Source organism: Delphinapterus leucas, chromosome 11, assembly GCF_059928025.1.
Source record: "Delphinapterus leucas isolate spDelLeu-1000000601 "Yukka" chromosome 11, BTC_Dleu_Yukka2, whole genome shotgun sequence".
Classification (NCBI taxonomy): Eukaryota; Metazoa; Chordata; class Mammalia; order Artiodactyla; family Monodontidae; genus Delphinapterus; species Delphinapterus leucas.
Genome location: NC_143139.1, coordinates 71,312,508 through 71,339,612, shown reverse-complemented (window position 1 = coordinate 71,339,612; position 27,105 = coordinate 71,312,508). Strand labels below are relative to the sequence as shown.

At 39.1% G+C, this 27,105-nt stretch overlaps 1 pseudogene; it reads right to left on the bottom strand.

Annotated features, from left to right (window-relative positions):
* Positions 1–24,312: 24,312 nt before the first annotated feature.
* Positions 24,313–25,178, bottom strand: LOC149748049 (small ribosomal subunit protein uS2 pseudogene; annotated as a pseudogene).
* Positions 25,179–27,105: the final 1,927 nt, after the last annotated feature.

The window sequence follows — 27,105 nt, the reverse complement described above, 5'->3', positions numbered from 1 at the left end:
ACAAGTTCCTGAAACCAGAAAGGGCAGAGAACTACACCCTAGGACTCAAAATGTAGGCCTGCAAGTACTTTGTAGAGCAGGAGGAGTGAACAGAAGGAAGCAGCAGCTACTGTGGTAGCTATATTGTGCTAGCTATTGTGCCTGGCTAGAGCCAGGCAGAGATTCATCTAAACAGCTAAATTAAGTGATATAAGTACTAAGAAAAAATTTTTTTAAGATTTAGGTATAAAGGGACTTCCCTGGTGGTACAGTGGTTAAGAATCCACCTGCCAATGCAGGGGACGTGGGTTCGATCCCTGGTCTGGGAAGATCTCACATGCCACTGAGCAACTAAGCCCGTGTGCTACAACTACTGGCCCTGCGCTCTAGAGCCCATGAGCCACAACTGCTGAGCCCACATGCTGCAACTACTGAAGTCTGCGTGCCTAGAGCCCATGCTCCCCACAGCAATGAAGACCCAATGCAGTCAAAATAAATAAATAAAATTTTAGAAAAAATTTAGGTATAATTTATTTGATTGAATTAAGTCAAATAAGGCATTTGTTTAATTCAGGCCAGTTTTTGCAATGCATATGTCCACACTCACAAATTTGATAACTTAGGTGAAATGCACAAGTTTACTGAAAGACACAAAAACACAACACACAAAAACAAAAACACACAAAAGGAGAAGTAAATAATACAAATATACTACATTTATTAAAAGTATTAAATTAATAACGTTCCAAAAAAGAAAGCAAGGCACAGATGGTTTTCCTGGTAAATTCTACCAGACATTTAAGGAAGAAGTTATACCAATTCTCTGTAATCTCTCCCCCAAAATATAAGCAGATGGAACACTTCCAAACTCATTCTATATGACCAGAATTATCCTAATACAAAAGCCAGTTAAAGACACTACAATAAAAGAAAACTATAGGCCAATATCTCTCATGAACATAGATATAAAAATCTTCAACAAGATATTAGCAAATTGAAGCCAACAATGTATTAAAAGAATATCCACCACGACAAAATGGAATTTATTCTATGTATGAAAGGCCGGTTTGACAAACTTACAAAATCAATTAATATAAATTTCCAAAAAAATATGTAAGTCAAACCATTATGCTGTACACAACTTATACAGTGTCAATTATATCTCAATAAATATGGAAAAAGAATCAACTAATGTAATCTATCACTTCAACAAGCTAAAGAATAAAAGATAAAGGATTAAGTCAATACATGCAGAAAAATCATTTGGCAAAATCCAACCATTCATGATAAAAACTAAGCAACTAGGAATAGAGGGGAATTTCCTCAACTTAGTAAAGAATATCTACAAGAAACCAACAGCTAACACCATTCTCAATGGTGAGAAACTTGAAGCTTTTCCACTAATATCAAGTAGAGGCAAGAATGTCCCCTCTGACTACTCCTTTACAACAGCATACTTGAAGCCCTAACAATAAGACAAGAAATAAGACAAGAAAAGGAAAAAAAGAAAAAAAAGGAATACTGTTTGGGATGGAGGAAATAAAACTGTCTTCATTTGCAGATGACATGATTGTCTAGGTAGAAAATCCAAAAGAATCAACAAAAATCCAAAAGTTCAAATCCTGGAACTACTAAGCAATTGTAACAAGGTTGCAGGATACAAGGGTAATGGACAGAGTCAATTGCGTTCCTACATATCAGCAATGAACAACTAGAATTTGAAATTAAAAACACATCACCATTTACATTAGCACCCCCAAAATTGAATACTTAGGTATGAATCTATCAAAATACAAATAAAATCTATATGAGAAAAACTACAAAACACTGATGAAAGAAATCAGAGAAGATCTAAATAAATTGAGAGACATTTCACATTCATTGACAGGAAGACTCATATTAAGATACTTTTTCTTCCCAACTTGATCCATAGATCAAAGCAATCCCAATCAAAATCTCAGCAAGTTATGTCATGTATACCAAAATCTGATACTAAAGTTTATATGGAGAGGCAAAAAACTCAAAACAGCCAACATAATATTGAAAGAAAAGAGCAAAGTCAGAAATTTGACACTCCTTGACTTCAAGATTTACAATAAAGCTACAGTAATCAAGACAATGTGATATTAACAAAAGGATAGGCAAACAAATCAATGGACCAGAATATAGTCCAAAAAGAGAGCCACATAAATGCAGTCAACTGAACTTTAATAAAGGAACAAAGACAATACAATGGAGCAAAGATAGTCTTTTCAACAAATGATGCTGGAACAACTAGATATCCAAATGCAAAAGAATGCATCTAGACACAGATTTTATACTCTTCATAAAAATTAACTCAAAATGGATCACAGGCCTAAATGTAAAATACAAAACTATAAAACTCCTAAAAGATAACATAGGAGAAAACCTAGATGAACATAGGAATTGTGATGACTTTTTAGATACAACACTAAAGGCATGATCCATGAAAGAAATATTTGGTTAGCTGAACTTTATTAAAATTAAAAACTGTAACTCTGCAAAAGATGATGTCATAAGAATGAACAGACAAACCACAGACTGAGAGAAATATTTGCAAAAGACACACTTGATAAAGAACTATTATCCAAAATATACAAAGAACTCTTAAAAATCAACTATAAAGAAACAAAAAACCCAATTAAAAAATGGACGAAAGATATTTACAGACACCTCAACAAAGAAAATATACAGATGGCAAATAAGCAAAGATGCTCCACCTCATATGTCATTGAGGAAATGCAAGTAAAACAATGAGATATCACTACATGCCAACTAGAATGGCCAAAATTCAGAATACTGTCAACAGCAAGTACTGGTGAGGATGTGTAGCAATAGGGAGCTCTCATTCATTGCTGATGGGAATGTAAAATAGTACAGCCACTTCGGAAAACAGTTTGGCAGTTTCTCACAAAGCTAAACGCAGTCCTACTTTTCAAATCATAAGACGTGGAGGAACCTTAAATTCATACTGCTAAGTGAAAGAAGCCAGTCTGAAAAGACTACATACTATATGGTTCCAACTAGATGACATTCTGGAAAAGGCAAAACTATACAGACTGCTAAAGTTTCAGTGGTTGCCAAGGTTTTGGTTGGGGCAAGGATGGGGGATTAGGGAAATAAATAGGTGAAGCACAGTAGAAATTTAGAAAAGTGAATTCTGACTAACATGATAATGGTGAATACATGATATTATGCATGTATCAAAACCCACAGAACTGTACAAAGAGTGAACCTTAATGTAAACTATAGACTTTAGTTCACAATAATACATCAATATTGGTTCATTAATTGTAATAAATGTACACAGTACTGTAAAATGTTAATGGAGAAAACTGTGTGAGTGTAGTTATATGGGGATGGTCTATGGAAACTCCGTACTAGCTGTTCAATGTTTTTATAAATCTAAAACTGTCCTAAAAAAGTGAAGTTTATAAAAAAAGAAAAAATATTAGAAGTATTTACTCTGTCTTTAGACAAGCAAAAAAATAAATGCTTGCCCTGGTTAAAAAAAACCCAAAACTCTAGTTTTCTTTACCTTTCTTTACCATTTGAAATACCGTACTAACTTCAAGATTCTCAAATTCCAAATTACTCCCAAACCGAAACCTTACTTTATAATTTTCACTTTTTTATCCTAAGTCAGGGTTAATATAGTCCCTCATATGTGCTTTCTTGTGTTTTACATCACTCTCTAACTGATCTGACCATTATTTATGTACTTGTCTCTTCTCGCCTACTCGACCACAGATGTTTATTTCCCACAGCACCCTCAGCTATGAATTCTGAGGCAATATTAATACAGAAGTTTAGAGCTGGAAGGGGAGATGTTGATACCTGATGAACTCTCCTAGAGCATCACAGACTAGGCTGACTATCTTGAATGCTTATTTTCAGATTTCACATTTAATAATTTTCATTGTTTTCAAAAATTTGTATGGCTCTCCCCCTTCTCCTTTGGTTAAACTCCTCAACCAAAGAAGCATTTACTTGATATGATGGATAAATCTAATTAGTGATTTTTTTTTGTAATGAATCAACTTCTCTAAGGGAAATATACAGGGTAGCCATAAAGTCTGGCAACAGAGGTGAGCTGTGCACACTAAATGGTTTATTGCTATTGTGTTACAATATGTGATCTGTTCAACCTTCTGTTCCTCATCACCAATGAATAGAGTACAGTAAGGGAGCATTATTTTAAATCGCTACTCATGCGCCTGTGATGTGATGCCTCAGGTGGCTTGTATGTCAGTTTGCTAGGGCTGCTGTAACAGAGTACCACACCTGGGTGGCTTAAACAACAGAAATGCATTGTGACATAGTTTTGGAGGTTAGAAGTCCAAGATGAAGGTGTTGGCAGTTTTGCTTTCTTCTGAGGGTTGTGAGGAAGAATGTCTCACGCCTGTCTCCTAGCTTCTGGTGTTTTGCTGACAATCTGGCTTTCCTTTACTTGTAGACACATCACTTGTTATCTCTGCCTTTACATTCACATGGCGTTCTCCCTATGTGTCTCTGTGTCCAAATTTCCCCTTTTTATAAGGACATCAGTCATATTAGATTAGGGGCTCACCCTACTCCAGTATGACCTCATCTTTACTAACTAATTCTGTCTGCAACAACTCTATTTCAAAATAAGGTCACATTCTGAAGTACTGGAAATTAGGACTTCAACAATGTGAAATTGGGAAGGACACAATTAAATCTGTAACAGTCTGTGTCTCTAATTTTCACTGAATAAACCTGCACCTTAAGAGTATTTTAGAAGAAGTGATCAAGAAAGCCCCTCTATTTAAACAAAAAAATCTATATTCCCGGTCTTTATGGCCATCCTGACTAGTACAGCAGCATTGAGCACAGGTTTTGAATACCTGGATTTTAATCTCAAGAACTTACAATCATTATAGACTTTGGTGAACTACTTAAATGTTCTCCACCTCAGTTTTCTTATCTATAAAATGGGACTGGGACTTCCCTGGTGGTGCAGTAGTTAAGAATCCGCCTGCCAATGAAGGGGACTCGGGTTCGATCCCTGGTCCAGGAAGATCCCACATGCCGCGGAGCAACTAAGCCCGTGCGCCACAACTACTGAGCCTGCGTTCCACAACTACTGAAACCCACACACCTAGAGCCCGTGCTCCGCAACAAGAGAAGCCACGACAATGAGAAGCCCACGCACCGCAACGAAGAGTAGCCCCGCTCGCTGCAACTAGAGAAAACCTGCACACAGCAACGAAGACCCAACTCAGCCAAAACTTTAAAAAAATAGAATAAATTTAAATAAATAAATAAAATGGAGCTAAGAATTACATCTGCACACAGGGTTATTGCAAATATTAAATAAAATAATTTACATACAGCATTTTTGACAATGTCTGTCGTAAATTCTAATATCAGAAAGAACATCATCTTATTGACCATCATCTTGCTCCAGAAAAATTCCTGATAGAATGTAAGATCCTATTATTTGTCTGTCTGGTTCAGAGCTGTACCTCAAATCCCAGTGCCAATCATAATACCTAAAACATGATGGTGGCCCATGAAATCTTTTTGAGATGAATATCTGATATTCTACTTAATCATACCTCAAACTGAATTATTGATACTTGCACATACACACACACAAAATTTGCTCAACCTAAGATATCTTTTACACACAAAATCCCAGTTCTAGGATCTCATTTTTTTACACCAGCAGTGGTGAAGCATCCACTTAGGAGCCTTTAACACCATTAAAGTAGAAACAGTTACTTGACCAATATGACAGGTCAATCAGATGAAGAAGTAAACCATACTTACTTTTCCTGTAGGTGCATCAGGAAAATAGGAATCATTATTCCTTTCTCTCTCTAGAAGACAAGCAATATTTTTGTGTTCTAGAGACTTTTGCTCTCAAATTTAATTAAAAAGGATCAGGATTATTTTAGAAAGAGACAGTCTCACAGGGATAAAGGAGGGTATCCTGACTCCAGAAGGAAGGGAGATTTCTGGGGACTGGAAAATACTCTGGGAGGAACCAGTAACTCTAATGTAAGTGGGTCTGGAAAGTTTGGGGACCTGAACCCTAAAAACCAAAGCTTTAGAAGCTTCATGGAAGGTCTAAGAAGCCAGAAATCTATGAGGTCAGCTGCAGAGCCCCCAGCCTTCTGATGGGCCATGGCAGCCTAGGCAACAGGCATCTTTTGAGGTGACATAACCCTTCTTAACTTCAAGGTAAGGAAGAATGTTTAATTTAATTTAGAAAAATTAAATTAGTTTGTTTTGGAATAAACTTACATCTGATATAACAATGTAACAAAATCCTAACCTATCCTGCTTTACCAAACCCGTCCTTTGGAGCTAGATCTACAGGGCAACTGGTGATCTCCCAGGATTTTAGGGTGTCTCTTTTCTGGAAAAAAAGAGGAAAGAAAAATAAAGATTAGGTGGGATCATTAAATTCTAATGTCAGAAAGGACATCATCTTATTGACCAAACTGCAAAACCGCAGAAAGATGGAGCACCTTGGCGCTTGGAAATGTGGTTGAGTACAGTTACTAAAGTATTTGATAGAATACATGGTAAAGCCATGTTCTTTGCTTGATGTAGTGAGATGATTCACATTTAAAAGACAAACAAACAAACTCTAGACGGTACTAGATAAATTCATGATACTAAATGGGAGCATTAGAAATAAATAGGTATACCTTTTTTCATACCAAAGGCAATTGTAAGGTGATTAGAAACTTCTCTCTAAATCTGAGATCTCAGAACAGGTAGACAACTGAACAGACTGGAAATGGCTCACATTTCCCCATATTTTTCTATTTAAATTTTTAAGAGAAGATGAAATTCATGCCCTCTTGTGGTAGGGAATAAAAGAGAAAAAAGGTAAAAGCTTTTTGGAATCTGAATCTATTCAGAAGGCTGAATCTGACATTGAGATATTTGTAGAATATTCAGACAATTGTTGGGGGGGGGGAGAAAGTGTTTTTTATACTTGTAACAAAAAGAAATGCTACATGAATGATGACTTAGAAGAACAGAGTGGTCTAAAATATACTCATTTCAAACTGTTCAATGGAACACGAATCTATTCAGCCAACAAATCATTACTGATCACCAATTGCATGCCAGTCACTGTGCTATCACCTCTTCCTCCCCCCTTCCCATAGCTTACCACAATCAAAAAAAATATTACAGGGTTTCCCTGGTGGCACAGTGGTTGAGAGTCCGCCTGCCGATGCAGGGGACACGGGTTCGTGCCCCGGTCCGGGAAGATCCCACATGCCGCGGGGCGGCTGGGCCCGTGAGCCATGGCCGCTGAGCCTGCGCGTCCGGAGCCTGTGCTCCGCAACGGGAGAGGCCACAACAGTGACAGGCCCGCGTACCGCAAAAACAAAAAACAAACAAAAAAAATATTACAACTACATCTCATCTTATATGTTCTCCTCTCAGAACACATTTACTTCCTAGAATCCATTTCCTACTCTGGCTAACGTTAGTGTCTCTCATGTTCGCGATACTCCTTAACTGAATGTTGTCTTAACTGGGCAGATAAACCAATAGAAATAAGTTGTTTGTTTGTATAATGTATTTCTAAAGTAGCTATAGAGATCAGGATTAAATATATACAAGTTTCCCCAGCTTTCCTAGTTTTTTAAAATCTCTGGAAACTTTCCGTTGATTCCTTCCTTTGGCTGGATTTTCTATTTTTTTTTAACCAACTCTACTTGCCTTGCTGACTAATTATCTTGGATCTTTTCTGCTCCTCAAATTCAAAAGAAGGAGAAAGTGCAAGTAAAAATAATACTCCTTGAGTGTCTCCTGTATTTCAGGAAAGTGCTGGTCACTTTACATACATTTTGTCATTTATTCCTTTCAACAACTCTAGAAAGTAAGTACAATTTTCCCTACTTTAAAAAGCAGGCTTGGGGCTTCCCTGGTGGTGCAGTGGTTAAGAATCCACCTGCCAATGCAGGGGACATGGGTTCAAGCCCTGGTCCGGGAAGATCCCACGTGCCGTGGAGCAACTAAGCCCGTTTGCCACAACTACTGAGCCTGCGAGCCACAACTACTGAAGCCCGCACACCTAGAGAAACCGTGCTCTGCAGCAAGAGAAACCACCACAGTGAGCAGCCCACGCACTGCAACGAAGAGTAGCCAGCGCTCCACTCAACTAGAGAAAGCCTGCACACACAGCAACAAAGACCCAACGCAGCCAAAAATAAAAATAAATAAAATAAAATAAATTTTTTAAAAAAAGAGGCTCTGAGAGGTTAAAGAGCTTCCCCAAGTTTCACAGAGCTAGTGAATAATAGAGCAGAGAAACAAGATTAAGATCTGTGTCCAGTTCCTTTCACTAAAATGCATTTCTTCCCCAAACTAAGAACTTTTGCTTCCTTCAAAATTCTTTGTCCTATCTTTCCTAGATTATTTAATAATACCACTATTTCTTCTATTTCACAAGCTGAAAAATTTGTCATTTACCACTCTTCCTCTTCCATTGTATCTACCCCTTCTTCTCTTTCTCATTCATTGGTCACCAGTTCTTGTCAAGTCCGCCATCCCCAATGAGTTCTCGGACCCCACTGATCTTGTCTGTTTCCATGGTGAACACTGCATTTAAGACTCTCACATTGCCTATTAACTACTAACTGGTATTCCTGTCATGGAGTTTTTCTGGAAGGGGTCTATTCTCCTTTCTGTTACCAAGGTGATCTCTAGTACATGATCTCCATTTCCTCTTCAGGTTAAGTGATACACCAGGCCTGTACCAAGGTGCCCCCAGCCTCATTCCCATCCTCACCTCCTATTCCATAGGACTTCTCACTGCCCTTCACACTCACGGTGCTCATGATATTGCCCCTACTAAAATACTCTCCTCCTTATTCCTCTAGAATCTTTCACAAACATCCTCTCCCCTCTGTAGCCCTTCCTGGCCGGTTCATCTCTCCCTAAACAGAATATAGTGCTTCATAACGCGTAAGTCTCTGAATGTGTGAGTGTTTTTGTGTACTTCTTTCATAGCACTTAACCAATCGCCCTATAATTCTTTGTCTACAAGCTTATTTTTCCTCAAGACTATGTTATAGATACTGAGCACATTGTTTGGTGTTTTGTAGGTGCTCTTGTAGGTGCTCAAATTCATTAGAGCTTTAGAGTGAAGTTTTGGTTGCTGTTAAAACAGCAAAAACATCTGCGTAACAAATTGGTAAAGGATCTATAAAGAGAACACTTACAACTGGAAACAACAAAAATTTATGGTCATTAAAGTGTTATTTAAATAAGAGGGGCTAACTGATTGTGCATAAATGCTTTCAAATATATTTCCTCAAATAACTGTCCAAGAATAACCCTAGTCTATGAAGACATAAAGAATACAGAGTTCTGATACTTTATTTGGATAGGGCACTAGGTGTTTCAGGAAGTTCTGACCAGTAATTATAACAACTAACAACTTTAAAGTTTAAATCAATTTTTTTCTAGAATTACCCCTTGTATGGAGTGTGTTAATGAATCTAACTTATAAACTCTCGTAATAAATCAAATCGTATAGTAGCTGACAGTAGCAATTCTGTTTTATAGAAAGCATTAACTTCCCTCCTAAGAGAGTAAATACATATTAGATAAAGTCTATAAAACACTCCACAAATGTTAGACAAATAAGGAAATTAGAATGTCTTTGTATAAAAAGAATGGATATAATTCAAAGGCAAAAGAAAAATTACTCCTTAAAATGTTTGTAAGTTGTTTAAAATTAAAAGTAATAAGGCATGAATGCATACAGCTTTTTCTCTAAAAAAAAAAAACTGGCACAGAATTTCTTGGTCTTAAATAAGCATTTCAAAGACACTGCTTAATAGGAACACTTAAACACTCTTATTCAAACAGTAATTGTTTTCCAAACATTAGTTTAAGAAAGAATGCCTCTCTAGATTTTTTTTTAAGTGTTGGTTATCAGCTCTCCTTCTTTTCCCTTCCTGCAGGTCCCCTGGCCAAATTACATCCATGTCAGGGCGCAGGAGAAAATTCTCTCTTCCTAGTAGCTTCCCCTGGCCCGCCCCCACCTGCACACGTAGAAGCAGAGTTCATTGCTCCCCAGGCTGCAGTTCCATGGTATTTTATAGACACCATTATTATGGTCATTGTTGCGTTTAATTATCTCCATTTATACGTGTAACTCTTTCTCCTGCTAGACTGGCAGCTCATGCAGACAAGGACCACTCCTACTGTTAGGCAACAGAAACATAACAAAGAATAAACCTTCCAAGTTATCATGGTCAAACAGCAGCAAATTGGCGGAACACAGATGGGTTCCAGTACTATTCCTTTACTCAGGGAAACACTATGGCAGTGACTCTATTGTGTAGCTTACAACTGTAAAAATTCAGCCATTAAAAAAAGAGAGGCAATAAGTTAAGTATTTGTTGGAAATCACTGAAACCCTAACACTAAACTTTAGTGACCCCAAATATAGGCCAGAGGGGATGGAGACATGTTAGAAGAAGTGGGAGGGCACATTTTTCAATGTGAGAATGCCTGACAAGGTGTAGCGTGTCATTCTGAGGACAAAGTACATGTAACCTCCTCAGTTAAGGGGAGCAAGGTTGGTTAAGAAAGTGCTAAGAAACTGCTGAACTGCTTTGGGCTCAACAAGGCAAACAATGCATTTGACTAAGTTGATGTCTCTTCCCAGGCAAAACGGAACCAGAATGCCTCAAAGAACCAGCAAGCTTACCAACTCCCTAGGATAATGGTCATTTTTTGGGTACTGGGACCTTTTGAAAATCTGATGGAAAAAAATATAAAACGTATATATGATCTGTTTCCCAGAAAAAGACACATATGCAATTTTTTTATTTCTTGAGATTCCAGAAGCCCATCCATCCATGTGAGGATAAGGACCCCTGAGGAAGTCAGAAGCAGCTCCAGCAGAAGCATTCAGACTGGTGGGCTTTGCAAATAACAACAGCCAAAGACGACTTTCAGAGGTTGGGTGTAATCTTCCAGAAGCCAAGGGAGTCCTCTAGCAGCCGAGCAGAGCAGTTGGGAGCTGAGCCAGTGGCTGCCAGATGCTAAAAGCATTTGGGACTCCAAGCCAGAGGTAGATAGAGCTACGTGAAATGAGCCCGAGGTAGGAGGTTCAGAACACCACTTCCCTGCTCTGATCATCTGTTTAAACAAGGTTGCCTTGGACAGTTTCTAGGCCCATGAATGGGATTGGCTCTCCCTGATTCCCCTCTTGGAGCTCTCTCTTTGAAGAGACTTTGCAGGAAGGGAGTACAGATCTTTGAAACTGGTGTTTCTATTCTAGAGAAACCATAGGATATATATATATAAAGAGATTTATTATGGAGAAATAGCTATTGTAATTATGGAGGCTGAGAAGCCTGCTGTAAACTGGAGACTCAGGAGAGCCAGGGGGATAGTTTGGGTCTGACTCTGAAGGCCTGTGAACCAGGACAGCTGATGGCGTAAGTTTCAGTCTGAGTTTGACTCCAAGGGCAAGAAAAGGCTGATGTCCCAGCTCAAAGACAGTCGGGCAGAGAGAGAAAATTCTCCCTTACTCAGACATTTTATTCTGTTCAGCCCTTCACCGGATTTGATGAGGCCCACCCACATTTAGGAGAGCAATCTGTTTTACTCAGTCTGCCAAGTTAAATGTTAATCTCATGTAGAAAGACCCTCACAGACACACCTAGAATAATGTTTAACCAAATATCTGGGTACCCCATAGCCCAGTCAAGTTGACATATAAATTAACCAACACCATGACATCTAGTGGAAGAACAACCAAGGAAACATTTAAGGGAAACCAACCATAGTCCAGAGGACATTAAAAAGACTTCAAATACTATTGCTGACTATTATAAACACAATTAACAAAGCAGTCAAGAGGACATATTGATATTATACCATTCCTCTCTACCATAAACAAAATAACAACCCAAAAGTATGAGTTCTTAGATCTTATCCCAAAATATAAGCAAAAATATTTTCTTTTCATATTTCCTTTAAGATAATGTATGCATTGAATGTCTATCAAGAATACATTGTGATGTCTGCCTTGTTGATCATGCTTTTTACAAAGGGTTGTTTTCTTTTTATTTGTTCCAAATTTACTTCTGGGGCCATTATGATAGTTTAGAGGGTTACACAATATTTATCTTGGCAGAAGTGGCCTAAATTTTTCAAAAATGTTGTATGTAATACTCAAACCCACCACATCATAAGTACAGAAAACTAGAAGGTTTTGAAAGAACAAATTTTTTTAAACTATTGCTTGGACTTTAAAATGAGATCAAGGGTGATTCTAAAGAAGTATCGAATGTTTGGTCATTTAAGAATGCACCTATCGGTGATTTTATAGTATTTGATAGTCTTCTTGGTTATCTGTGAGCTCCAGGCACCAGAATTTGTTCAACTGGTAGCCATCCATGCTAGTTAAGAGGAGTAATTTTAACAACAAATAATCTCAAATCATGAACAACCTAAAGCACACTGTATTTGATTTTAGATGTTCTGTGAGATTTTGTCTTTTTCACAAAAAGATTCCCTATGTTTTGTTGACTTCACCATAGCCTTCTTCGTGTTTACATATCAACGGCACAATGGGAGGAAATTCAGACCCTAAAACTCTACTTAATATTTTGATATTAAATTAAAAAGGAGTCTTAGATAACCCATGCAGTAAATAAATCTTGTGCAGTTGATTTTAAACTAAATATACACAGTAAATCCAGCTTAAGAATGTTGATGGTGACTTTACTAAACTAAAACCCATGGGAACAGAGGGCCGCAGACACATTCTCATCCCCTTGACTGTAAGTTTCCTCACTAACACATCCCCAATATAACTCTAATGCACTTTGGTTCACTGCCATGCAAGGCTTTAATGGCAGAAGAGGAGAGGACAGAATTTTTTTAATATTGATTTAAGGGAAATTCTCAGAGGCCCTTCTCCATTAGGCTCTGAAGACTGGTTAAGGAAAAAAAGAAAATTGGATTTTCCTATCTAATAATCACATTTATTTTTATGAACTTTCATAATATATATCTTTATAGATATTTAATTATTTAATGGGAACACCTACTGCTTTGAAGGCTGTTAGATTACAGAAAAGTTCAGGTGTGGGGAAAGCATGAATGTACACCATCAGTTAGGGGAAACTCTGAAATGGTCTCTAGCACATGGTTCTCTGTCAAGTGTACTCCTGCTTTCTTTCCCAACCTCTTGATTTCTCTGTTAACACTTCCTAACCAGTTCTTCCCCACATCTTTTCCTTCTCAGCCGGACTCCCTTTGATTTTTTAGCTATAATGTTTTCTTTCCCAGGTGACACCCAAGCTGTCTCTTTTTGTCAGGACATCCTGTGAGGAAATCCCTCATCTCCCAAGCTTTCTTCCTCGATACCTTCCTCCTCCTAAGATTCCCTTTCTAACGTCGATAGTTTTTGAGGTTGGGCTCCTTCATGATCTCAATTATAGTCCCTCAGGCCAACTCCTCAAGAGTCACTTTCCAGATGATAGTCTCTTAACCACGGATGGGGTAAAATGAAGAAAGGGAGGCTAGAAAATTAAGGGAGCACAAAAGCAAAAAGACAAATTAATAGCAAGTTTATTCAATACCGGCTGAGCATCTCAGGGCAGGGGACCTGGTAATAGGTCACAACATCCAGAAATCACTTTGACAGCCCAACATCAGTCATGACTAAGAGCCAGGCCCTGTCTGTGCCTGGCGCCAGGTCTGTGGCACCAATTTATATCTCCCTTTAAGGCCCCTGACTCCTGATATAATCACTGATGTAGGGTACGCAGTGTCAACCTCAGTTAATACCCACGTTCACCTTCTAATCCCAGGCATTGGACTATTGACTAGCAGTAAAGATTCTTTTCCCCCAAAGATTAAAACTAACTATACTTAAGGAATATTATCTATAAAACCATCACTGTTTGGGCTAGAATGAACCAATATGAATTGGGTGATTTTTAACTTGATGACAACAATTTGAGACAAATTAATTTCATCGTCCCAGAAGTGTCTCTATTTATCTTCAAACTGAAAAGCTCAAGGAGGAGAAAAAAAAATTGAGAGCTATAGAAGGACTATAGATCATGAACTTTTTATTCGTGAATCACTGTTACTGAGTGTGGCTTTGTATTGCTTAACCTGAAGAGAATTTTGGAGAATAAAGCAGTGACTAAGAAAAAACAGCTTGCAAAGCAGGCACTGTATCAATGGAGGAATTCCAGGGTGACAGTGAAAAACAACACGGTGACTGATTACAAAGTCAGATTGTTTTTCCATCAAAATTCTCTTCTATGAGATCTGTCAATCAAGTAAACTCCATTCATCTTTTCAAAGTTAGATGACCTCTAAGAGTTCAGACTCTCCAACATTATCCATCTTTTTCATTGCAATCAAGCAGTGGTCTTGTATATCTGGATAAGATTTAACCCCCATACCATCACATAGGGTTTAATAGTCTATGAAATCACTTTTAATGGGATATTGCTAAACTTAAGGACATTTAAAAAATGTTAGCCTAACAACCTCTTAGAATTGCTTACTTACTCAATGAACACTGTCCTTTTCACTACTTAGCACAGAATTTTTTTTCCTTTGTGCGAACCTCTCCCATCAGAGTCCATGCTCTGGACTTTGCTTTTTTTATAAGCAATAGTCCTGTAAAGGTGATTTTTTTCAACAAAAGGAGAGTCTCCTCTCAACATTATATCCTGCTCCCCCCGCCATTATAGAATTCATAAATAGTTGCACTTTTAAAATATTGGCCCATTGCATGTATTAAATCACAGTAGTCTATGAAAAAGTGTTCTAGGGCTCAAATGTGTTAGACATGTCACTTTTCAAAGGAAGAAGGAAGAGAGGCAGAGAAGGAAGGAGAGAGGGAGAGAGAAAGGAAGGGTGATAGTTCTAGGGCTGGAAAAGAAAAGGAAACAGCAAAGAAGGGCCACAATTTCTTGCAAAATACAACTGGGACTTCAATATCCCACATACCATCAGGAAATTTCAGGGTACTGTTTGTATGTGTGTGCATGTGAATGTGGTTATTTTCCTTGTGGTTATGATATACCAGCCTATACCGAATTCAGTAGAGTACCACACATAACAGTGAAACCACATTTTTATGTCCTTAACAATTGTAATTTTAAACAAATGTAAGAAATTCTCATGAATTCTGTACAGTGAAATTCCAAAGAAGGAAGAAATCCTCCTTCTTCCTTTTTTCTTTTTTAGGTTAGAAGCCAAGCAAAGGTCAGCAGAAGAGATACTCTCTCTCCTAATACTCTCCAACCGCTTGCTCCCACTTTCTTATATTAGGGTATAACTCCAAGGCCATTTCACCAAGTTAACCCTCTATCACTCTGTGGCCAGCAAACAGGGAATCTGGTCCAAAGTGCCAGAACAGGAGCAAAGCAGCTTGCAGGAGACCTAATTATCCAGTCACTAAACATAGAAAGGAGGTGAGAGTAAAGAAAGCATCACACCCACACTAAACGCTACTTAGCATTTCAATGACCTCCATGTTAAGGAATTAAACTTCTTTATGTTTACAACACTCTCTCTATTCCCCATGCCTCCTCGACCAACCTCATCTCCTGCCCCAGCCAGTTCCAGACACTTCACACCTAAATACTTACAAATAAGGAAGAGATAGGAGAAATTTTAACGACTGCTCTATTACCACATTGTCAAGGACATGCCCCATAATGGACACCCATGACCATTAGCAGCAGGAATTACTGTCAGAGATAAGCACCCGAGGGCTTGACAACCTCAGGTTTCAAAAGTTTGAAACAATAAACATGATTTCATTAAAGCCTGCTTCCTACTTTAGTAGGAGCAGGCACAAACACAAACATGATAACGAGAAGATTTCTTCGGAGGAAAGTTTCTTCTTCACAGTGCTGTGTCATGCTTACAATCATACAAAGCGTAGAATCCTGGAACTGGAAGGGGTTGCTCAATGTTCAGATGAGAAAGTGAGACTCAGAGAGGGGAGCCATGTGTGCGAAGCCCACACCAATGGTAAGTGTTAGAACTAAAACTCAGGCCCTCAGATTCCCAGTTACTACTTTTCTATATGTACCAGTGATCCTCAAATGTTTGTATATACCTTGGAATCACCAGCAGTGATCTTGAAAAATGCAAGCTTCTAGGTCTCATCCTCAGAGCATCCAGGCTGGTAGATCACGTGGGACCTAGGAATCTGTATTTCTACTGAGCGGCCCTTTGTGATTCAAATGCAAGTGGACCATACTCTGGAACAGTGTACAATACCACCTGGCTGCTGAAAAGAGCACCAAAGTTTGCTTGTGATATTTATACACATTTTTCTGCTTTTCTTGGTTCGCCTCTCTCTCACATTTCTTCCTTTGCCAATGGGCTCATGACTCATTTGTCAACAAGATGAACTCATATTAAAACCCTCAGTGCTTTAAAACTCCATGTAGTATTTTGTGCTGGGGTAGTTGTGGAAAGGACAGTCTCCCACATAAGGAGATACTACCACTTTTAAAAAACTGCACAAGTAATGCATGTGTATATGCTCATTGAAAAATTTAAACAGTGCAGAAGACTATAAACTAAAAAGTGAGGTTCTACCTTTATCCCTCCCCTAATCTCACTCCTCTCCCCAAAGTTACTTACTGCTGCTGGGTGTGTACCCTTCAGATTTTCCTATACATTTAGATACATAGATACATAAGTATGTGTGTGATTTTTGCCCTTATTTGGAAAGTTCTGCTTAGAGAATGATCTCAGCAATTTTTTTTTTTTTTATTATATAGGTGACAGAGGATACTGTCACCAGCACAGAACTTAAATCAAGGACATCTCAGGATATGTGACTGCTACTGGTAATTACAGCATCTGCCCTTGACCTTTCTAAAAATGAAGACTTTCTGGACCTCACTCACCTCCTCAAATACATTTTGGTCAGTAAGTAGTGTTCCTCAGTTACATAAAAAAAACATCTGCGAGGATGCTAAAGGAAGAGGAAAGGGCGGGCAGTCACATCATGTAAACGGGTGAATACTATTACAGAGTTCTCATGGGAACACAAGGTGCTCAATTAATTCAACTCGTTGTAAGCCCTGCATGACTGAGGATCTGTTTCTGTGAGAAGGGTTGCGTGGGGTAGGGCCAAGGGCATAAAGGGGGTGCTGCCATGCATTCATACAAAATGTACAGCATTTGTCCTGTTTTCCTACCTTCTAAACCCCACAATCCAGCTGTCACCTTCAGCACCCAACTGAAATGGCTCTTGTTAAGGTCATCCAAGACCCCTAACTACTGAACCTCATTCTTACCTTCTGCGGCATTTTTTATTTAACCATTTCTTCCTTCTGCAAAGATTCTTCCTCCCTTATATCTCCTTTGGTTCTGGTGAAACTGAGTATTCACTGTCCATCTTTACCAGTTTCTCTTAAATATTCACATACCTCAGCATCCCATCCTAGGATTGCTTTTATTATGGCTCTGTATCCTCTCTCTGATGGAGCTCATAGCCTTAGCAATGCTACCCAGATCGTCATCTACAGCCCCTTTTTACACTGAGCTCAGGGCTCACCTTCTTAAGAGCATCTGCAACTCAAATGTGGCATGTCTAACAGCAAATTGGTGTCTCCCTCCCCACCTTTCCACCAACCTATTCCCTCTACCCCATGTATTACTCATATAAGTTAAGGATAAAATAATATATCAATTCCCGAATCAGAAACTCCATAAACATTCCTCATTCCTCCCTTTACTTTATTCTTCTCATAAAATCCTATGGATTCCACCTCCAAAATATCTATGTACTCTGTCATCACCACTCTGCTCCCATTGCTATTACCTTAGTCTTCCTCATCATCTCCACTTGGACCAGAGTCATGGCTCCCTAGCAGGCATTCCTATATGAAATTTCTTTCCTTCTCCAATTCCAAATATTTTGCACCAAAAAATGTTCATGTTTCTGCAACATATATGTCACTTCCCACTTAATAACCTTAAGTGGTGTCCCACAACCTACAGGATATAAACTTAAAATTATTAACATACTTTCTAATCCTGCCCCAACCTACGTTCCCAGTCTTATCCCTGGTCACAAATAACTCAGCAATTCCCCCCAAATGACATAAGCTTCCTCATCTATGTTTTGGGCATTCAGTTCTCTCAACCCAGAGGGAAGTCTACCAACAGCTCCTCAGTCTGTAAAATAAATGCTTTCTCCTCTGTAAATCTACACCCAGCAACACCTGTCCATAACCTCCTTCAAGGCACTCACATCTTTCTCTGCGCTCCCACTCTGCATCTACCTCTAACAGGACACTTTCTCTAGCATTCATTCACATATTCTTTCAGCCAGCATGTAAGTAAGCATTCATAACACTGTATAGTAATATCATTTCTAAACCCTACTGACCCTAATAAACCTGCTAACCTGGAACTCTGCACCAACTTCCAACATATAGAAAAGTGCCTTATATACAAAAAGTTCTCAACAAACATTTGTCGTTAAATGAATGGATAAATGAATGGAACATAAATAATAGCCATGCATGGAAATGACCTTCATCTTATTTCTCATGAAGCCAGCTGCTAGAAAGCCACAGATTTGAACCCTATTACCAGGTCTGAACCCTGTCCTCCAGAATTTGTTCATTCAATCTTTTAGGTATTCAGGTATTCAATAACTGTTTAGTACCTATGGTGTATCATGTCTCAAGGTGTCAGGGAGACAGCAATGAATGAGACAGACAAAAGCCCTGATCTCCTGCAATTTACATTCTAGTGGAAAAAATACAAACTATAGACAAATATAGAAGTAGAATATTTTGCATTCTAGTCAGTGATGAATATTAGGGAGGAAAATAAAGCTGAAAAGGAGATAGAGTGCTGCGAGTATGATTAAAGTTTTGAGGGGGTTAATTCTAAATAGGGAGGTCAAGAAATGGCTTAGGGAAGCATGATTCTAATTTGTACTCCAGGGATGGCTTCTCACAAAAGCCAAGAAAATAGGATACCAAACCTACTTTCCCAGTTCCTTCTCAGGAAAAAAAAAGGGGGGTGGGAGGGCCAAAGAGGCCCCAACACACAACCATGTGATGTGGATTTATAAGGAGCAGGACAGAAGTGTTATGAGCCTGGGCCTAGAGTTGTAAGTTCATACTTGGGAGAGCCTCTGGACTTTGTAAGAGAGAAAAAGCTTGAAGCACTAGGGCCTTGCAGGGAGCTTTGGAGAAGAGGCTCAGGTACTTTATCAGAGACAGGCTTGGACCTGAACTCTACAGCCAGGTTGAGGCAGGCTTGGTAGCATGGAAAAGCAAGAGTAGTCCAGGGTTAAGAGTCATGGAATGAGAAATGAAATGGGCAGTAGGCTTGAGCAGGGTGCCTTTTAAATTTATGTTTATCTCTTTTTCCCCTTCACAGGAGACATAGAACCCAATCACAAACTATTTCCAATTCCATGGCTTCCAATGATTTTACATAATTAAATTTGTATATACCATCTTGAAGCACTAGGGCCTTGCAGGGAGCTTTGGAGAAGAGGCTCAGGTACTTCATCAGAGACAGGCTTGGACCTGAACTCTGCAGTCAGGTCGAGGCAGGCTTGGTAGCGTGGAAAAGCAGAAGTAGTCCAGGGTTAAGAGTCATGGAATGAGAAATGAAATGGGCAGATGGCTTGATCAGGGTGCCTTTTAAATTTATGTTTATTTATCTTTTTTTCCCCTTCACAGGAGATATAGAATCCAATCACAAACTATTTCCAATTCTATGACTTCCAATGATTTTACATAATTAAATTTATATACACCATATTTTTAAATGGTGTCAACAATTTTTATGATATAGGGCTGATGTGTATCTTCAGAAAACACTATTTACAGAATTATTTTCATAATATTTCGTTACAACTAACAAACATCATTTGGAAAAAAAGGGAATATTCTAATGAAGAAATATTAGAGTTTCATTCTCTAATCAAATATGGATCCTTTAAATGCCATATTTAATTGTTTTACTGACATTTTAGAAGGCTTCTCTGGGCTTCTCTTACCTTATAACTAAAGGGCAGAAATTATCAATGAATGTACTGTGACTAAAACTGTACCTAAAAGTCAGATTCATTAAAAAAAAAATTGACATGTTAAGGACGGCTATTTTTAAAGGATTTAGTAAGTTATGAAAACTACAGTCATATCGCTTGGAATTTCTTTTACCATTATTTAGGTTGTAAATTTCTTCTGGAAATAAAAATTTTCTTCTGGAAATAAAATGATATAAATTCACAGATTTAAACACTGAAAACTCTCATCCTAGCATGTGAGCTAAAGAATATTCTTTTTTTTTTAATATAAATTCATTTATTCATTTTTGGTTGCTCTGGGTCTTCATTGCTGCACAAGGGCTTCCTCCAGTCGCGGCGAGCGGGGGCCACTCCCCGCTGCAGTGCGCAGGCCTCTCATTGCGGTGGCCTCTCCCGTTCTGGAGCATGGGCTCCAGGCGCATGGGCCCAGTAGGTGCAGCACTCAGGCCCAGCAGCTGCGGCACACGGGCCCAGTCGCTCCGCAGCACGTGGGATCCTCCCAGACCAGGGCCTGAACCAGCATCCCCCGCACCGGGAGGCAGACCCCCAACCACTGCACCACCAGGGAAGCCCCCCTAAAGAATATTCTTGAAATACCAAATTTGAGAATGGCATCACTTGGAAGATAGATTGCTTCAAGCAAGGCAGAACATTTATAGAGGAAAGAGAGAGAAGCTGGAAGATTTTTGTACAAATTATCCCATTTATTTCATTCCTGAAGCTGATTAGAAACAAGCAACTCACTACCAGACAGAGAAATCCTTTCCTTCAATGACTGTCTTACCTGTTTCATACCTCTCATGCTGTAGGCTTGAGAATGAAGCATCTAATCAAAGACAGGAGCCAAGGCATTACTAAAGTAATAGGCAAGAACCTTTGCATTATTTTACAAGTTAATCACTAAAGGGATGTTGCTTATAGCATAAATTATACATAATGGTGCATCTCTGGGAAACCTGCCTCCCAGGTAATGAGCATTAAGCTAAAATACTTTTGTTTAGCTCACGGGAAACATCCTGACCAGGCCCAACTGTGAATGACTACAGGAAGGAAGAAATTAGCACATCCCCTCCAGAGACTGACCAGAACCAGAAAACGTGTGACTTTACTCCCTCCCCTTTTAGTATAAAAGAAGCCTAAATTCTACCGCAGGCAAGACGGCTCTTTGGGACACTAGTCCACCATCTTCTCCATCTGCTGGCTTTCTAAATAAAGTTGCTATTCTTTGCCCCAACAACTCGTCTCTAGATTTACTGGCCTATCGTGAGGCGAGAAGTACAAGCTTGGACTTTGGACTCGGTAACTCTAATAACCCAGAAACCCAGCATATCTACCAGGGAGAAAGAAGGCAGGGACTGCCATATGGTGCCTTGTAGGCTTTTGCTCCCTACTCTGGCAGATACTCCAACTTGCTTCCATCTGCCTCTAACCTACGCCCACAGAAAATTTTTAAAAAAATGAATCTCAGCAGACCATGGCTCAGATGATTTTCAATGACATAGCTAGCTTTTTCTTGCTGATGATACTGGTACATATCACTCAGATGATCTGCCTGGATTCAGGCAACTTCTCACCCAATCTCTTTGCCTAGTTGCTGACCCTCAGTCCATTATACCTGCCTGAGTTATAAACCTCTGTGGCAGTACTGGTAGTGTGCTGGAGCTGGCCCAAACTAGCTCATAAGAATGAATTGTTAACATTTCAAAAATTTTTGCAAGCCCATTTATCTCACTTTGGTAGATTGAAAGTGATCATGGTAGGAGTATTCATACCAGGGAAATTGGCACAAGCTACAGATTCTCTTCTCCCCCACTCCCGCAACCCCCATGACTGCTACCAACCCACTGCCTGTTTAACTTGCAGAACTTGCATGCAGATCCCTGCTTTATCTAATTTCCACAGACGTATCATCATGCCCACCTGATCCTTTCTGTCTGTGGGTTCTTAGTCCCACCCCTTCTAACTTACCCTATCCTGCTGCTGCCCATGTCTTAGAATGGGAATATACTCTGCCAAAAGCTACCTCAGCAGGGGAGATAGATATCCCTCTCGTCCAGAGTATGATCTGGCTTCAGAGTATAAGTTAACCTGAGTCTACAGGTGGATTGTACAGGCATTAGGTCTTCAACCACCCATCTTATATCTAATAACTAACTGCCCTCCTGTGGCATCCCAATGGGTGCAGCCCAATTTTAGAGTGCTAAGATATGGCCCCAAGAAAGTCTTAGAAGTGAAGATGCATACTAATTAAATATAAAATCTTCAAGTAGTATTAAAAAAAACAAAGCATACTTTGGCAACATAGGTGACCATTTCAGAAAGGAAAAACTACTTGGAGCAGAAAACATATATAGTTTTTCTCTTTCCTTCAATTTCTCCTAAATCCTGCTGCCATATTATTTTTCTAAAATACAGATCTTATTGTGATGTAAAATTTTTTGATGGAAGTGTATATGGTTGATAAGCTCTTGCAATTAATACTAATTTTTATATCTCAATGAGAAAGAATAATTAGGACTATATAACAATAGACAAAATAATGCAAAACTCATTTGGAATTCAAAAGTACAAAATCTGGGGATTATACACTCCGAATTATTAATATCCTGCTCCCATTATTTATGATGATTACGAATTAAATGTAATTCTACTTAGTTTATCTTCCTATATTAAAGAATTGGACAACTAGAAATTACTCCAAAACTTGCTTAACCATAAGAGTCATGTCAGGGTCTTGTTAAAAAAAGGATCCTGAGCAGACCTACTGAATCTCCACAAGGAGAGACTTGGAACATTATTATAACAAAAACCTTAGGTAATTTCGTGGTCATAAAATCTGGAAAACACTGGTGTGGTATAATCTCCTATTTTTTAATAAATGAAGTAGCTGGTCTGGAGAAGTAAAATACTGATGGTTAATAACAGCCAACCTGAGACTATTAATTAACGTTTCATTATGTTATGTCATAGTTTAAGGCAGTAGACAGAATAATTCAAGATTTATAAGACAATATCTCCACAATAAAAACAGAGAACTATCCTTTATGGAATGGCAAACAAATGTATTACATGACAGCATCAATATTGATTATATGAACCATTTTCAAGAAATTAAGTACTTTTTGAACTATATGAATCATTAAAAAAATCAAACATATATTTTAAAAACATGCCTAAAAATAGTTAACTAAGCTAATAAAAAAAACTGCCATGTTACTTTTTATGACCTGTTTTCAGAAGTCCCATAGTATCTTTTCTGCTGCATTCTATTTATTGAGACAGTCACAAAGACCCACCAAGTTTTAAAGAGGAGGGTTGCAGTGGGGAGAGACATAGACTCCACCTCTGGACTGGGAAATTGCCACGGTCTATGGGATTGGAAATGTTCTTGCAGCCATTTTTGGAAAATACAATCCACAACCATGGGGTTCTTATTGAACATACTTGGGATGACTTAACTCATAGTACAACCCCACATAATTTATTTTAGTCTATACAAATGTATCCAAAAACCAGGTTGAATGTAGAATGAAACTATAGGTTAATCTAAAAGAGAAACTTTTCAAATGCATTTTTAAACAGAATGCTTTTAGCACGGTGAAAATATATGATTGTGGTTATTCATTTAGTCATATGTAATTGGTCAATAAATAGGTATATACTTTTGGTTGTAAATGTATGCGTTAAAAGTTAGATGGGGCTTCCCTGGTGGCGCAGTGGTTGAGAGTCTGCCTGCCGATGCAGGGGACAGGAGTTCGAGCCCTGGTCTGGGAGGATCCCACATGCCGCGGAGCAACTGGGCCCGTGAGCCACAACTACTGAGCTTGCACGTCTGGAGCCTGTGCTCCGCAACGGGAGAGACCACAACAGTGAGAGGCCCGCGCACCGTGATGAAGAGTGGCCCCCACTCGCTGCAACTGGAGAAAGCCCTCGCACAGAAACGAAGACCCAACACAGCCATAAATAAATAAATAAATTTATAAAAACAAAAACAAAAACATCATCTCAGTTCAGTTGCTGCCCAGCTGCCCTTTCTAAAAAAAAAAAAAAAAAAAAGGTAGATGTAAACACAGCGGTCTCTCTATTTCTCTACTACCTAAACACATTCGTATATATGTGGGGACACATCATATATATGTATGTGTATGTATATATATATAAACACACACACACATATATAGTGTCCTACTAAAGCTAATTCAGCAATGTCATTTTTTTTTTAAGAAACTTTATTTCCACTAATCTATTTCCATTTTCTGTTTAAGAGTCTGTGGAAGAACAAGCTGAGACCACTCAGTGGTCATTCCTACCTGTTCAGCGGCCTGAGCAGTGGAAGCTGCAGTCCAGTCCCCAGTGGTGGGCGGAGCGCTGCAGTCTTCAGTAGGGAACCGCTGATTAGGCGCAAAAGGCGCCTGCAGACCCATCTGCAACCTCAGGTCGAGCAGCAGCAAATTCGGGAGCTGGAGCAGTCCATTCGCCCTGAACTTCCTCCTGGGTCACAGCCTTTCCAGCAGCGGCCTTCTTAGCATCTCCGCAGAGTAGAGATCAGGCTGACCTCCCCCGGGCGCTCACGGGAGCTGGTGCCACGCATGCGCAGAACTTCCTGCAGCCCCCGCCCCGCATCCACCACCGCAGACCCACCTCGGGAGCTCCCTTGTTGTTGCTGAGCATAGCGATGTCCACAAAGCGCAGAGGAGAGACTGTAACACAGTAATGGCAAGCGGGTTAACATAAAACGCCTCCGAGATCAGCCTGGATCAGTAATCACTGAAAGTTGTGGCTCTGGGAAGGTGGCCTGGATCTGGTTAGGGAAGTTTCCAGAAGAGAAGTGTCTGGCAATACGAGTGGCTCCTGGCAGCAGCAAGCTTCAGCACAGCTCGCTGGCCAATATTCCTAGAGGATATGACACTGACATCAGCCCCGTTTCCAATGGCAACAACGGTGCGAGCCGCCAGGGGAGGCTTCTCCCATATTCTCTTTAGGCGTATGAGGTAACGTCATCACTTTTCCTTTTGTAGATGTACTGTTCCAATTGGTAGTCAAGGTTGGTGTCACCTAAGTGGATTCCTGATCCAAGGAACTGGAGGAAATTCTCCTCCTTCATTTGCAGGCCATCAAGGGCTCCAGACTTTGTGAACGTTTCCCTTTAACCTCTGAGGGGAACCCAGAACAATGCCTTATGAACCCCTCTCTGGGTAATGCAGAAAAGCAGGAATGTCATTTTTAATAAATAAATAAATAAAAGCATTATAGTAGCAAATTAAATTGTGGTCAGTTTATATGCAGTGAAAAATTTGAAGAAAATGCATGACATTCTAGATCTGGAAGAATTCTCAGCTCTTTGCAGGTAAAGGTCACAGTTATGAACTGAATTGTGTCCCCTCAAATTTTATATGTTGAAACCCTAACCCCCAATACCTAGAATATGACTTTATTTGGAAAGAGGGCCTGTAAAGAGGTGATTAAGTTAAAATGAGGCCAATAGGGTGGACTCTAATCTAGTCTGACTGCTGTCCTTATAACAAAAAAAGATTTGAACACACAGAGATACCCAGGGCACAAATGCACAGAGGGACAACCATGTGAGGACACAGCAAGAGGGTAACAATCTGCAAGTTAAAGAGAGAGGCTTCAGAAGGAACAAATGCCACTGACACTGTGATCTTGGACTTTCAGCCTAGAACTGTGACAAAATACATTTCTATTGTGTAAGCTACCCAGTCTGTGGTAGTTCATTATAGCAGCCTAGTAAACTAACATAGTCACTCAATCTACTATTTGAATGTATAAACAGAATTAGATATCTTTCAATATTTTTCTAAATATTCTATGAAGAATTTTCTACTCAAAAACTTTAAATACATTTTGGGAAGTCTATCCTTTGTAAAGCCTCATGTTTCCCTAGATTTCCCTCCTACACTTGTGCCCCTGAGCATTCACGTTTAAGGTCCTCTGGCCTTGTGTGTTTGGGATCCTTTTATAAAAGACAGTTCTGAGTATATTCAAAGCATGTTATTACCACAATTCCCCAGGAAAAACGCAAGTATTGTTTAAGATTAGAAGTTCTATTATGAAATCAACCTATGTTTATTTATTTATTTATTTATTTATTTATTTTAAAGAAGATGTTGGGGGTAGGAGTTTATTAATTAATTTGTTTGTTTTTGCTGTGTTGCGTCTTCGTTTCTGTGCGTGGGCCTTCTCTAGTTGTGGCAAGTGGGGGCCACTCTTCATCGCGGTGCGCGGGCCTCTCACTATCGCGGCCTCTCTTGTTGCGGAGCACAGGCTCCAGACGCGCAAGCTCAGTAGTTGTGGCGCACGGGCCCAGTTGCTCCGCGGTATGTGGGATCCTCCCAGACCAGGGCTTGAACCTGTATCCCCTGCATTAGCAGGCAGATTCTCAACCACTGCGCCACCAGGGAAGCCCCAACCTATGTTTAAATAACCTTTTGGTTTTAATTGATGTTTTTAAAAACATGAACAAAATGCAGTGTCAGGGTCAGAGCATTTGAGACTTAATAGCCATGAGAGACTTATGCACTCCTCAGTGTGATTATAAATGCATTGCCCTTTCTACACAAGGATGATGCTATGACCATACAATCATTATTTAAGCATAAGCTGACAGGAGAAACAACAACAACAAACACCTTTGTCTCATTTAAAAAGGGAAAAATATATTCATAGTTTTTTTAAAAAAATAGAAGTTGCAAGTACTTGTGTTTACTTATGTAAGTTTGTTGGTTTGTATATTTGTGTTAGCATATTAATTCAATAGATTAAACCATTTATGAACTCTGTGTCCTAGGATAAATTCCTAAATCTAAAACAAAACAAAAAAAAAACACTGTCCCCTCATCTATAAAATGGGGCAAATAAAACTCTATCTCTAAAAGATTGAGGTGGGAGGATTAAATAAGAAAACATATGCAAAACTCTTGGCAAAGTGGCTAATACATAACAAGAGATCAATCAAAAGTTGGCAACTATAAGTTTTTATTACCATAAAGCTCAGATGCTGAATTTCTCAA